The sequence below is a fragment of the Oreochromis niloticus genome, linkage group LG7, assembly GCF_001858045.2.
Source record: "Oreochromis niloticus isolate F11D_XX linkage group LG7, O_niloticus_UMD_NMBU, whole genome shotgun sequence".
Lineage (NCBI taxonomy): Eukaryota > Metazoa > Chordata > Actinopteri > Cichliformes > Cichlidae > Oreochromis > Oreochromis niloticus.
This window is the reverse complement of record NC_031972.2, coordinates 38,984,257-39,000,584: the sequence shown is the minus strand read 5'-3', so window position 1 is coordinate 39,000,584 and position 16,328 is coordinate 38,984,257.

Here is a 16,328-nt window from a genome sequence, read left to right as displayed (position 1 = left end):
AAGTGTTACCCAAAGCCAATCACCATCATCCAAAGCATCAGTATGGCTCTTCTTTGGAAAGACATGAATTGTTAAGCACAAGGGATATTGTGTAATTGTAATTGTGTAATTTTTTTTTTTTTTTTTTGTCTTTGAACCCTTTTATAGCCGACAGGTATTGAAGACGATGAAAGTTGGCATTGCGATGGTGAAAGAAGAAGACATCATCGATGTGTTGGTTGTCCTTGAGGCGGCAGTAATCCTGTCTAATCTGAGGGATGTCTCAAGTGCCATTTCCATGCTGATGGGCCTTCTTTTTGACCTCAACATAGACTATCCAAAGGAACTTAAGGACATCTTTGAAGTCATTCAGAACATCCTAATGAACATTGGTGGAAGGCAGTGCATCTCACTAGTGCATGGTCTAAGAAACAGACTCTTGCAGAAAGCCATGCAGAACTGTAATTGTATGCTCACAGCATACAATTGCCTTAGTGTTAAGGACAGTTTTTATTTTACTGTTTGTTTTTTTTATTCTTGCAAGTTCTCATTCTCACTTTTGTATGTCACTAAATGACTACACTTTACATTCCAGATTAGACAATTACTCATTTGTTCATGGTTTAAGAAACTTATGTGAACAACAATATAATGGTGGACTCTGCAGATGCTTATCTCATCCAAGTCAGTAGTTTTTCCTTTGTTTTGCAATTGAGCAGACTCAAACTGATGTTTCTGAAATATCCATCTTATGAAATGTTTCAGAAGCATGCAGTCATTTTCAGAGATATTGGTTCTGTGGAATTTGTTGCAATTGTAAACGAAGACAAATACAAGAGTTTGATGTCTTAGTTGTTATAAACTGATCTTTACTGTCACTTATCAAAGGTTTTGTACTATTTTAATATTTCAAGTTTTATGCTAACAGGTGTGACTGAGCACAATGAAGTTTAAAAATTTTGCAAATGTAAAGAATAACTTTTCTAAAATAGCAAGTGTTCCGTTGATACATTACATTAATGCAGACTTTATGTTGTTACTTCACAAGAATCACTACTTCTCCTAGAGTATTGGTCAGAATTTAATCTTCACCCAAACTGGGCTCAAGACCAAGTTCAAATTTATTGTTTCACAGGGAGCAGCCTTTGAGTTTTGATGGATTGTGAGCCTGATGAGCTACGCCACTGATTTTTCTGTTTCTCAGATGACTAAGATGGCACAATAAATGGTGAATGTTGGGTGCTCATGAGTAATTGTCTTGTCATGTTCTTAAAACAAACTTTCTGCCTGAAATGATCAGATACACTTTAATGGAATCTGTGGGATTTTATTTTTTTTTCTGTAAACAACAGAAAATTAATTTAAAGGAATGTAGATATTTAAACCTGAGATCTAAGATAAACCTAACAGGTAGTTTTGCTGAAATGGATGTTAGAAAGCTAAAAAAAACAAAAACAAAACTTAAGATGTTTAATACACATTTTTCTTTACATCCAGTCAATCAACTCTGATAATTAAAATGAAACTGATTTACAAGTTCACTCAGCTACCTTAAGGAGCTCAGTTAATTAATAAACTTAAATCAACTTAGCTAACAGATTATGTTAGTTAAGCTAAAATAGATTCCTAAGTTAAAAGAACTACTAAAGTATTTGAATTAACTAAAAAACCCAAGTCAACTGAACTAGGACAAGAGTTTAAACAATAGATTATTTTAATTTAGCTGAAAGGGTTTTCCCAAGTAAAAATGACAATTAAAGGAGTTGAACTGACTAACAAATCTCAGTCAACTAAACTAAGACGAAAGTTTAGACAACATGTGATTTTTCATTAAGATAACAATTGGTTGTGTTATAAGAACAAACTCTATTTCTTGACTTAACTTAAAATTTTAAGGCAGCCCTGTACCTGATATTTTTAAGTTGAAACAACAAGTTATATTTTACAGTGTAATGGATAAACTTCATCATTTAACAACAGGTGTATGTTAATTTTTGCTGTTTTAACTTTGCTGGAAAATCTTCACACGTTCATGAGTGTAAGCTGTTTTTTCATTGCATGTGTGTGCATTTTCAGGCAGGTTAATTTTAACTTTTTCTCAAACTAGGCATTACCTTAAAAGGAGCCTTTCTCTCACATTTCTCTGCTCGTGTGTGTTTTTGTTCCACCTCTTGTTGTGATGCTCCGGACGCCTTCCCAACCTCCACAAGTCTGTTGGCCCCAATTTTGTGTTAAAACTTCTCTTAATTTCTCCTCTAATTCTCTCCTCGCTGCTGTCTGTTTCACAGCTGCTGATTCTTGCTGGGTGTGGTTCCCATTACTATAATTTTGTTTCGGCCGCTGTGCTTGTGGGGGCAGTTGGTCCAGGTCCGTAGCTTCCTGTATTAACACACTAAGAGATTTATTTAATATCATTTTCATCATTGTTAAACAGATAAGCAGGCAACACGCCCACCTTGACAGCGCAAACTGCACGCCAGTCTCCCAACACATTCCTCTCTCTGCTTCTCAATAATTATATTTTATATTTTATTTCAATAGGACCACTTTATTGATTTATTGATTTATTAATACTGCCAACACACACTGTGAGACGTTCTGGTACTAGAGTCAGAGGAGGTTATTAAGTCAGCCTTCTACCCTGAACTAAATTCAGGGCGGACTTAATTTTACGCGTTGACGCGCAACCTTTTCTCTTTCTCACCATCCAGTACTCACAGGAAAACAATAGGAGTAGTGCAGGAGCCTAGAGCTCCTATTCAATGAAGCACTTACTCCTCAACAAACATTCAGCAAACAGTTAGCGCGCTTAGAGAAAATCCTATTTTTATTTGACACTCTCGCTTCTCTGGCTACCAACCTTTATTTTTGTTGCGGATTGAGCCTCTCAGGGCGTGTTAATCCGTCTTACACAGGCGAGCGTGAGATATACTGGCTACCAACCCTTACTTATGGTGCGAAACAGGCCCCCACAGGGCAGGTTGTTTCGTCTTACCCGGGCGAGCATATTACATAGGACACGTCTGTCCTTTTCCTTTTCGGTCCACACAGGACCCTTCTACTTTGAGCAGTGTCAAACCAAAATCGATTTTTCAACGCAAAGTGTTTCTGGCTGCTTTATATTCACCTTCAATGTTGCGCTGTGTTCTTTTTCCCGGCGCCACCGAGAACCCGGCGTCGTGGACCTGTATAAGACACTGGCCAGTAGGCGAATGTACGACTCTGGGCTTTTCCTCGCTTCGCTAGAAACGGTGGTTGCAGTGCAGGTAGTCACGACGCCAGGATCTGGTGGCTCCGTCTGTGAATAGTTAGATGATACAATAATATCAATAAACTATCCGGCTCGAAGGACCAATTAAATGTCAGTGGCAAGACATTTTTAAACATTGAAAGAATACAGAAACAGTCAGAGTTTTGTTCAGAGAACTACGTGCGCACGGGTGAGTGATCGGGTGATACTCACCCCGAGGCTTTGTAGTCAGCTTTATTTATACATCGTAGCATTCCCTGTTTTGTCAGGCTGTAACAGACAATCTGGGCATGTATGGGACACAGTGTATATGTGTGTGTGTGTGTGTAGTGTCTATCTCGAGGACAACAGAAGCCAGTTGGGTCCTGTTTCCAAGGGTGTCTGCAAGAGACTTTCACAGGAGTCAGCGAATACTGCGGGGCTCATGTGTATGTGTGTGAGAAGAAGCAAAAGACAAAACATAAAGATATGTGAACACTATGTGCTTTCCAAGCCTTTCTTAACAGGAGCATATGAGTAAATGAGTAAATGGAGCATTATAAGGAGAGCTGAGTAAATGAAACATTAAAAAGGAAGATGTATCAAAAAGGAAAAACATCATAAAATCACAAAATCCCTTAACAACAGTGCAGTAGAAGGTCTCTGCTCAGTTATGCAAAGCCCTGCCAAAGCCCTACAAAACGACCCCCAGCAGGCCACTGGCGTAAATATCTGAGCAAACAATCAGAAACAGCCTTAATGAGAGCGGGCCCTGTGCCCACTGCCTAACATCATAGACCCTGATTAGCATTTGCCATAGAACACCAGAATTCCTCCACCACTTTCAAAGATGAGAGCAAATTCACTGTGATGAAATAAAGGACCCACACACAGCATTGCACGCTGAGGGAATTTTATTTTATTTATTATATATTTATTTTATTTTATTTTATTTTATTTTTATTTTTATTCAGTATTCTTTGGTACTTTTTAGTGTGCAGCTTTCCAGCTTCCCTCCTCTCCTCACCACACCATACACAGCTCTCCCGTGAGGTCCCAGCATCCTACTTAAATAGCTGAGGCATGATTAGACCATGGTCATCAGCTGTCCTGGTCAATCTTCCGTGACACCAGACCCTTAATGCTCTTATCCAACCTTCCCCTCCACCTGAGCCACAAATCACACATACTGCCACATACTGACATAGGCCGGGGAGCCATCCGTCCTAGCATACCCCTCCACTCGACCATCTGTTCCACGACCACCTGCACTGGCTTATGGAGCTTCTTGAACTTAAAAGGTTGGAGAGCTAGATACCACTGAGTGATCCAGGCTTTGACATCCTTCATGCAATGGAGCCACTGAAGAGGTATCCAAGTAGCACTTTACTTCGAGATGCGTCTAGCCCCTCTGTTGTACAGGGACTGCTGACATTCCTGTGCCTGGAGCATACTCCCTTGTGATTACCTTCCCAATGTGTGTAGCTTTGCACTCAAGTCTAGAACATACTGAATTTCATTTTTAGCTGGGATTGAACCTTTCCTCTCATTTTTGTAGGCTCCTGCTAAACAGTAAGTTAAAGGTAGAAAATCCTGTGGTGGCCTGGGGAACCTCTCGCACTAAAAACAACAGAGGGTCTAACCAGTGATACCAATTGGGTTCATCCTCATGAATGAAAGTTACTCCACCAGCCCATTAGTCTGAGGGTGGTAGACCCGGGTCCGAATAGATTTAATGGCAGTAATTCGTACAGTTCTTTTAGTGTGTGAGACTTGAACGAAGTACCCTGGTCAGTCAATATCTCTTTCGGGATTCCGACTTGGGAGATGACCTGAAACCGAGTTCCATGCCAATGCGCTCAAATGGGACCTCCATTAAGTTGGGTACTAGTGTCCACAAGGGCATTTTTGAAATAGCCAGCTGACACTCTGGTCAGGATGCACACCACTGGTGCACATTTACCCGAATGCCAGGATAATAAAATCAGGCCATGAATTGCTCCAGAGTTTTATCATATCCCATATGCCCTGCTATAGTGTTAAGATGAGCCACCTGAAAAATAATTTCCTGGTGGCTTTTTGGCACCAACAACTGGGTGTGTTCCTCTTTCGTGCAAGTGTCAGCCTATCTTTAATCAAAGGAAAAAGCAGGTAGATAAGCACTGTGTCAGGGTGCACCATATAAACATCAGTTTTTATCACTTGGCCAAAGGCTGAGCGTAGCGTTTTGTCACAGGACTGCTTGGAAATCCCCCGTGGAGTGAATTACTGGAGCTGGCGGGGCCTCACAGTGGCTGGAACCTGGACCCCTGGAGAGGATTCTCAGCTCTTGGAGCTGGTGGTGTAAGACGTGGCATGATCTGTGGAGAGAGAGTAGAGAAAAGTGGCTTAGTGGCAGTCTGTGGCCACTGCTCCATGGTGGCAGGCCGCCCCCTGTATTCCGGAATCAGAATGTATTCTGGAATCAGAATACAGGGTTACTCAAGGAGAGCTGGACAGTGCCGTAGAAGATCCCTGCTAATTTATGCATAGCAGAATAGAATGAGCACTGCACAAACACTCAGAAACAGACTTCATGAAAGCAGGCCGTGTGCCCACTGCCTTTCACCTTAGAGCAGCGGTTCCCACACTTTTTAAGCTAAGCCCCCTTTGTTTTACAAGAAAATCTTCGCACCCCCGCTTCCTGGCACAAACACATAGTCCAACCACACACACCCATATTTTGTTTTCAAACTCCATTGCAGTTAATTTCACACGTCAAACATTTAGTAGACAATTAAACAAATAAAAGTAAACTGCAATAAATTACAGGTAGCAATAAAATAAACTACTCTTTTATGCTACTTCCACACCTACCTATTTTTGAAAACACAGCTTTTTCTATGCGTTTGGACCTTTTGTCCACATGTAAACGGCGTTTTGAATCACTGAAAACTGAGATTTTTTAAAAGTCCTGTAAGGTTGGAGATTTTTGAAAACTCAGTTTTGGAGTTTACATGTTCGGAGTTTACAGAGTTCATCACGCAACGTCAAAGGTATGTGCCTTTTTTCACGTCACGCTGTGCGCCACGTTATTGTTTACATAAGATGAATTTCTACAATGGTGGATAGAGACAAAATACTGTTACTATTAATCTTACTATCTGCAGTTTTTACACGCTTACATATACACACGCAGTTAATGCCCCTCCATTTAGAAAGGCAGAAAGGATGCTTTGGCATCCTGGATGCCAAAGCAATGGAGCCACTGAAGAGGTACACAAGTGGTATCCATAATACTGTGCCTAACTCCATCCAAGCACACACATCATCCAGGTAGGAAGCAGCACATGCAGCAGCAGAGCATCAGGAGCCCATCAACCCGGGGAAAGGGGTAGGGTGTTGCAGTGTACCAACATCCGCTCCCTGGGCCTTTGTGAGACATTCATTCTAATGGAGGGAATTTGTCGGAATTTGGAATTTGCCACCCCAACTCATCTTTTTCCCTAACCAGGCTCATCAGATAAACGGTTTCAGCTTCTTGCCATGCTTTTAGGAGACTGAGGTGATATACCAGCATGGCTCCTCCCGTGTCATAATAAACGTCACCCACTCCCTGTTTGACCACAAAGAGTCCTTGCCACTTGGCAAGTAACTTTGAGCTAGAAGAAGGGAGCAATACAAGCACTTTACTTTGTAATTTTTCTAGCCCCTCTGTTGTAGATGACCTGATACTGATGAGTTCCATGCCAATACACTCAAGGCACTAGAGTGCACAAGGGCATTTTTGAAATAGCCAGCTGAAACTCCCATCAGGATGCACACCGCTGGCGCAAATTTATGCTAGGACAATAAAATCAGGCCATAAATCGCTCCAGAGTTTTATCATATCCCTTATGCCCTGCTATGGGGTAATGATGAGCCACCTGGAAAATAATTTCTTGATGGCTTTTTGGCACAAACAACTGGGTGTGTTCCTCTTTCATGCGAGTGTCAGCATATCTTTAATCAATACAAAAAGCACGTAGATAAGTGCTGTGTCAGGGTGCACCATGTAAAGATCAGTTTTTATCTCTTGGTCAAAGGCACAAGACTGCTTGGAAATCTCCTGTGGATTGAAATACCTGGAACCAGCGGGGCCTCACACTGGCTGGAACCTGTGCCCCTGGAGAGGACGCTCAGATTGTGGAGCTGGTGTTGTAGGAGCTGCTACGATCTCTGGAGAGAGAACAGAGAAAAGTGTCTCAGTGGCAGTCTGTGGCTGCTGCTCCACGGTGGCAGGCCCCAGTGGTGAAACACCCCAGAGCCGCCTCCTCGGAGCAAAAACTGTCTGCCTCCCAGCTGGTGGTTTTTGCTTCTTTGCCACCTCTCTCGGCCACGCTGACAGTTAATCCTTGGCCAGGGTCACCAGCCATCCAAACTGCTCTATGTTATAGCGTCCTGATGACACCCAGTTTATGCTGTAGTGGATGATGAGAATCAAACCTTAAGTACTGATCTGTATTTTTACGGTACACATTAGCTTTTAAATGTCCCCGATTACTGATGGAAATCTCACAGTCTAAGAAGGCTAACCTGCCACTTTTCATATTCTCCGTGGTGAATCTGATGTGTTGGTCCACCGAGTTAATGTGATCTGTGGAAATAGGAAATAGGTGGAATTCAGAGACAGTTCCAAGAGCAAACACACTTGGTTGATGCTGAGAGTGGTCCTGTTGCTGAGGTTGGGGTCATCCTGTAATCTCTTACCAACTACCTCCAACGCTTCAGTGACTGGGATGGAAGTGAAAAGAGATGTAACATCGTACGAGACCATGGTTTCATCTGCTTCCATAATGACATCTCTCACCTTCTCAACAAAATCCAAGGTGTTCTGGATGTGGTGTTCAGATCTGCCTACCAGCGGGTTGAGGATCGAAGCCAGAAACTTAGAGTTATTATAGGTGACTGAGTTGATCATACAGACAATTGATCTTAAAGGTGCACCCTGTTTATGTATCTTTGGTAAACCATACAGACTTGGTGTAGACTCCCCTGGGTACAGCCTGTGGTATGAGGTCTGGTCAATAGCACTGTCTTCTTCTAACTGCTTCAGACAGTCTATCACCCTCCTCCTGAACCACTTCCTGGATCTCGTTTCAGGGGCTCATAAGTATTTTCATCACTGAGTAGTGACAAAATTTTCTCATGCTAGTCTTTCTCGTTTAGCAGAACTGTGCACCCACCCTTGTCTGCTGGAAGGATGATAATGTTGTTGTCATTATTAAATGATGTGAGTACCTTCCTCTCCTCCATGCTGATGTTGGATGCTGGGGGCTTTTCATTGCTGAGACAGGCCAAAACTTTCATCCGTAGTTGCTCTGCTTCCACGTCTGCAATATTGTTGTTTCAAATTGCTGTTTCTGTGACTGTGATCAGTTCCACTAGCGGGATTTGCCTTGGCATCACAGGCAAAGCAATGATGTTTTTCTCTGTTTGGGTGAGCTGTCTGTCAGACAAATTCTTCACCCGCTTGTCCACATCCTCGGTGTGGCATCCTTTTCTCTTCTGGCCCCTGAGGACACTCTCTGTATTTTGCTGTGGTTTCCAACACACAACAAGTAAGTCAAACTTCCTTTGTTGCCTGGTCTTAGACTTCTTGTGCTGTGCTAGACAAGCCTTCTAGTTGAATTCAAACACCTTTTTAAGAGTATCTAGAAGCATTGTAAGTCTCTGTTGGATCCGTCCATCTTCAGATTTTAGTACATCGATGGTAAAATTTGTTTGCCTCACCCATTCATTAAGCAGCTGATGCTGTGCCTTCTGAAGGATTTTTGTTGCCCGGAAGCCCTTAACTGAAGAGCTCATTTGCAGACTTTTAGGAGTAATCCTGTTTTGTTGGCGTCTGAGATTGAATCTCAGGTGGTTCCTGAAATCAGCCATCTTACATGCTGTTTGCTCATACTGACGTACAAGCTTTAGGCAGTCCTTGCCAAAGTGGGTTAAAACGTCTTCATGCATGCTCAATAATCCAGGTAAGTAAAGTAAGCGTGTATGTCAGTATGAGCATACAGAACGTAAGATGGCTGATTACAGTCCTGCAGTCAGCTGAGACTGAAGAAGTCACTTGGATGAGTGACGAAACTTTTCTCCCACTGAAGACACTATGTCCAGAAGAACAGAATCGACTTTTGGGGGCGTTGATAGACTTCTATTATCACACCATAATCAAAAACAGATTAGATGAATTAACTACACACACTCATTCATGTTTTTATTTCTATTCTTGTTAGTGATTATTTCCATGCTCAGACTGTTGCAGGGCAGACAACAGCTAAAAGAGTCAAAGTTAAATGTTAAACAAAGTTAAAATGGCAATAAAAGTCCTGACCAGAGAGATAGCCCATGTGAAGCCTTAACTATTGGTAATCTTCAATTCAAGGCTTCATGACGCTTCATCACTAGTCTGGACTGACTCATAGAAACAGACTGACAGAGGTTGACACAACAAAGAACACAGATACAGAGAATATATACACAGGAGGACATTAGGGCAGAGTAGACACACACGGGAGCGCAGCTGAAAAGAATAGAACTAACAAGACAAGGGAAGCAAAACTGAACATGATACACACAAGAGAGAGGTCTAAGAAAATAAAACAAGAAGTAACACACACTGAGACACAGACTAAGACGCATGAACTTGACACAGGGACCGGAGCTAGACAGAGACATGACTGACTGGGGAGACAGAAAGGGATACAAACATGGAGACAACCACTGTGATTACCACAGAGACACTGAGTTAGTGAGAACAGGTTAATTGGAAACACTAAATTGTCCATAGGTGTGAATGGGTGGGTGAATGGGAGTGAGATTGGTTGTCTCTGTCTATGTGTTAGCCCTGCGACAGACTGGCAACCTGTCCAGGGTGTACCCTGCCTCTCGCCCTAAGACAACTGGGATAGTCTCCAGCTCCCCCCGCAACCTTGAAAATAAAAATAAATAAATAAAATTTTATTTATATAGCACCTCTCTAGAAAGAATCACAAACTACTGCACATAAGATAACAAGTCATAAAAGATAAAACAAACAATATAAAACGATAAGGGGAAACGAATGATTGGATGGATGGACACTGAGGTGACACAGAGGTGACAGACAGGGCACCAAAGGGAACTAACATAATCAAACAAGTAACCAAGAAATATGAATAAAAACAGATAAACAAGTAATAGGAAATCAATACACAAAAACCTGAATATGATTTATCGCAAATGTCCAAAGAAAGAATCATAAGTCCAGAACAAAAACTGAAAAATACTTGGTCAGAGACCCAGGACTATGACAACTTTAACATCAACATGCAAGCATTCAGTTTTGTGCCATAACCAAGCTGCAATATTTGGTCAGTTTATAAAAAGTTGCAGTGACTGTGTGCAAGAAGAACATTCATCCAATAACAATAACAAAAGGTTTGTGTTTTTGTAGCATTTTATGAATGACAAACAATATGTCTCATTAATAAAATGTTGAAAAAAAACATAATTTTAATATAAAAAAGAGAGAAAGAGATGAGTGATATGAACAAAGCCATGCATTTTCAGTATATGTCTTTTGTTTAAAACTACTCACTCATTTACATTGTCTCTGTTGCATCAGCTGAAGGAGTTCAAGGCTGACAATTCCGATGTTGGTTTTGGCTCTGCCACCTTAGCACTGGATCAATCCATTGAGAGAACCGTCGCTAACATTAAATGGGTTGACGAGAACAAGAAGAGTGTTCTGGACTGGTTCACAACTGAAGCTAACGCCCAATGAAGAAGCTGTTTTTACTTGTTCATCATTCAATTAAAAATGAAAACAGATGTTGGGTCGACCTGAAAATTTTTATATTAAATAATCACGTGCGGAACAAAATCAGTTTACTTTGGCTAAACTTCACTTTGATTAAAGATGAACTAGAAAAAATACATACTTTAAGTATTATGATAAATTAAATTGGTACATTAAGTTAGAAAGGGCACTGAGATCAATTATCTTTGAGGTTTTATACTTTCTAGAATCATTATTTTACAGTGTCACAAGAGCCTAAAGTTTGTGTCAGCGTCTACTGTTTCTGTTTTTTATATCTTTAATACTGGGATTCTCCAAAACTTTATTCTTTTCTTTTCCTTCTTACTTTGGGATGTAAAAATTTCTAGAATAAATGTTTAAAAATGTACTGCACTGTATCGATCGCAATACCCTACAGCAGATAGTGAGGACAGCTGAGAAGATCATTGGAGCCTCTGTTCCCTCCATCACAGACACTTATTGCACCCACTGCATTGGCAAAGCCACCAGCATTGTGTAGGACCCCATGCACCACTCTTCACCCTGCTGCCTTCTGGAAAGAGGTACTGGAGCAGTCGGGCCCTCACTGCCAGACTGGGAAACAGTTTCTTCCCCTAAGCCGTCAGACTCCTGAACACTCAGTGACTGGGCTGATACACACACACACATACACACACACACACGCACACACACTCACACACACACCTTTTTTACATTCCATTACCTCAGGTGCACAATGCACAGTACTTTTGCACAACCCACTGTCATTGTTACATGTTTCTATTGCACTGTTGTGCCTTCACCGTGTTGTGTCTGTATCGTTCTGTATGGTGTTGCATTGATTTTTGCACACTTGCACTTTATGTAGTCCCATGTGTATTTTCTGTTAAGCCCCTTGATTTGACTTAACTTGATGCTCTGGCTCCCTCTAGTGGTAGGTATAATAATTTTGGTAATGCAGTCAGTCGTCTTGTGTGAAGAAAAACGGATCTATGCAAAACTCTTAGGCAATGCTTTAGGACTTGACCACACTCAGCTGCTGTCGTTTACTGATGTCTCCAAATTTAAAAAAAATTTAAATGTCTATATGCTGTTAGGTAAAAATCTTGTAATAAATGTACCCAATGCACATGAATAGCTATTTACAAATGGCTTTCACTTTTAGTTCACACAGCTTTCCAGCTGCTTCTTCCAGCTCAGCACATCACACAGCTCTCTTGTCTGGTCTCTTCATCCTATTCAAATAGGGGATGAATGATTATATGATGGAGATCAGCCGTTTTGGTCTGCGTCCCTGACAGCTCACCACTGAACCCTCCCTGAAGCTCCCTCTTCGCCTGCTGGAACTGGAAAACAGTCCCCAGCCCTGTGTTCAATGCATCAGTCTGCAGGATGAAAGGGAGGGAAAATTTTGCAGTATGGACCAGGGATTTCCCACAGAGAGCCTTCTTTACCTGCATGAATGCTTCCTGGCGCTGCTCTATACGCTGGACCAGAGCTGTGGCACCCTTTCGTGTGAGGTCAGTTAAGGGGCTGTTTACCTCCGTGACGTTCAGCACAAACCAGCAGTAACTAGCCAGCTCCTAAAACTGCCTCACCTCTTTTTTGGTTTTGGGACGTGGGCAGGATGTGATGGGTGTTGTTTTCTCCACCTGAGGGCACACCTGCCTGCCTCCCAAGTGATTCCCACATACTGTACCTCCTTCTGTCCAAGCGCGCACTTCTTCGGGTAGGCTGTGGGCACGTCTACCTCAGAGACTTCAGGACCATGGTCACTCACAAAAGTGTCATCTACGTATGAGGAGATGCTCAGAAATGTGCAGAAGAAGAAACTATCTGCTCTTTGTTCGTTTGGGTCTTCTGAGTGAGCAAAGAGACACGACAGCTGTTTTTAACTTGAATCTTGAGTTCCTTAATAAATTTAAGAAAATGTACATATTTGTCTTCTCTCTCAAAAATGAAGCCAATAGTTTGCTGTACTGTGATGAATTTAAAGTAAAGAACAGTGTGTGACTGATATTATGGTCAGAGTTAGGTTACATCAAGTGTAGCAGAAATTCATATGAATTTTAGCTGATGATGCTTAGAGCCACTGACTGAATTCTACCTTCATACCAATTTTTTACCATGTAAAAAAAGACAACATAAACAGTGTAATAATAATAATAATAATAATAATAATAATAATCAGTGTAGAGAATGGAAATCAGCCAGGAAACTCCTGAAACATCTGCTCACATCTGGTTGAATTAAGTTGTGTACATCGACAAAAAGCAGCACTGAGTAGAAATTATTGTGAGTTGTGATTCTTTCCCCACTCTGAGCCATTACAACCAATCCAATTTAACACAAAGTCACCCTCTACAGTGTAGGCAACAGAAAACAGCTACATTTTTTATTTTCCTTCTTTTTCTTCAGATTTAACCTGAGTTTAATTAGAATTTTAAAAAGTTAGACTAAAGTTTGTATTCCCATCTACTGATATTATATTATCATGATTTTAATATAGCAAAAGGTTCAGTTAGCTTTGTAGTAAACAGAAACGTCCTTCAAAGAACTACTTTTTACTTTCTTGCTTTGAGTACATTTCAGAGACTGTACTTTTTTACTTTTACTTGAGCAGAGGGTTCACCCAAAGTTGAATCAGTACTTCAACGTTTACTTCTACTGAGTAATTTTTAACAGTAGTAGTATATGTATTTCTACTTAAGTACAGAATGTCTGTATTTTTGCCACCTCTGGTCCCTACTGATTGCGAATTTCTGTCACACCTTTGTTAGATTCATCCGTGTTTTAATGCAAATAAAGCAAATAATGCAAATTTATATGCCTTTTTTCATTGTTTTTTCCAAACGCACTTGATTTATTGATATTTTTTATTTGAACTTGCAGTTAGTTACCACAATGAATTGTATGGTAACTAACAGCCACCAGTCTAGCACAGTGTTTTACTTTAAATTTGCCACAATATCACAAACCTGTTTATCACGATCTAAAATGCCAAGTATTTTCATACAAATTTTGAATAACACAATGTTGGTATGAGTCAGTTTGTTCCACAGGATGTTTTATAATATGAAATAAGCACAATTTTACATACAGATATGTAAATACCCGATTTACAAAATGAGGACATTATGTATTTAAATTTAAATTTACAGTCTATAAAATGTCATTGATCAGCATTAACCTTTAAATATGGTAAATGGCCTGTATTTATGTAGCGCTTTTCTGGTCCCTAAGGACCCCAAAGCGCTTTACATATCCAGTCATTCACCCATTCACACACTGGTGATGGCAAGCTACGTTGTAGCCACAGCCACCCTGGGGCGCACTGATAGAGGCGAGGCTGCCGGACACTGGCGCCACCGGGCCCTCTGACCACCACCAGTAGGCAACGGGTGAAGTGCCTTGCCCAAGGACACAACGACCGAGACTGTCCAAGCTGGGGCTCGAACCGGTAACCTTCCGATTACAAGGCGAACTCCCAACTCTTGAGCCACGATCGCCCAATATAACCTGTCTTCCTTTCCTGCCTCACATGTGAAGTTATCTGTCACTTTTCTCTCCCTGGGAAATGCATCAGCTGTACATTTAGCTAGCAGTCACATTGTGCAACAAACTGCACATAACCACACACAGAGTGTGTGTTTTTACTGATCTTTGTTGGACTGATAGAAACATTACATTTGAAATTACCTGCCACTCCAAAATAGTTACTCCCTTTATGCTTGTGCCTGTTCTGTAGCGTTAGCTAGATCATGAAGTACTGTAACTTTCCTCAAATGCATTAAATGCATTAAACAGTAACAAGTATCAAGCCTTTTTTAAATTTAAGGCATAGAAAGTACAGCCATTTGTGTAAAAATGTAGATAGTGGAGTAATGTAAAAGTTGTCAGAAAAATAAATAGTAAAACAAAGTACAGATACCTGAAAATTCTACTCAAGTATAGCAGTAAAGTACTTTTTACTTCCCACTACTGATGGGGACCAAGGATGACTACCCCTGGAAAAGGTAAATACAGTGCCTCATCCACAAACACATCCACAAAGAGATGGAGAATGAAAAGATGAGACAGAAACTGGCAGTGGGCAATGGGAAGACTGGGAAGCTGTGATAGTGCACCCCCTAATGGAAGCCTCCGGGCAACACACTGGGTTTGTAAGGAGGACACCTGTGGCTCATTGACCATAGTCCAGAATGGCAGACCCTGGAACCCAGATCTGAAAGCCAAGAGAACTGGACTGGACTGACTTAATCTGGGAAACACAGAAGTGTGGTGTGGTGGTCAGGGGGGTTATGATTAAGTTCGCAACAACGCCACCTAGGAGAATTTCACCCCTAGGAAATATAAAGATGAAGCATTTAAACAAAATAACCAAATGTCTGCACAGCTTCAAAAATGCACCACTGAAGCAGATTGGTTCCATTAAAATATTTAAATACCTTTAGTCCTTTAATACAGATTTTAAAATAATAAAAACCAGTTTTACATCCAAGATGCTGCACAACATAGAGACTGTGGGAAAGGACCCACCACCAAGAAGGTCCCACAGCTACTGGCTTATCTTCAGTCATGAAAATAAAAAGCAAGAATGTTAAAAATCACAAAAATATAATAGGACACTTGACATCAGACTCATACAAGAAAAACTACTAAAATCCACTCCAGGCATACAGTTTTAAAATGTCTTACACACACACACACGCTACAATAAAATACACAAGCCAAAGAGTCATATACACACTCCACAGGTGAACTGTCGCCTGTGCCAGTGACTGTTGATATAACAGGTAATCCTAGCTCAAACACAACAAAAAGGAATTCCCATTTAGCACTCTCTGTGGCGAGTGGAGCAAATCACTAAACAAGCTAGTACAAATAAACAAATGATGCAGGTAAAGTAGCAAGACACACGGACAAGAAGTAACTGTGGCAAAACAACGCAGGCAAGACAGGAGGAGTATAAACAAGACATTAGTTCCTCAAAGCACAGACCACAAAATAGTGGCTGCTGCATCTGCTGTGAATGCCTTCACAGCACTGATCATTTCACACACTTTTTTGTCTCTATCCTGCAACTGCTGGTTCAGCTTTTTAATTTTTTCAGTCACATCCATCAGGAAAGCCAGATCAGCCACTCAGCATCACTTGGTAGTATGGTATCCTCTCCTCTCATCTTACGTTTGCTCAGCACTGGACCTCCGTGTGACTTTTGCACAAATAGCCTGCTGATGGATGATGCAGTGATAGTTCAAACATTTAGGAAAGTCTGGGTCCGCTTTGCCATGTGTAATAAATCTCGAGTGATGTCCTGTCATG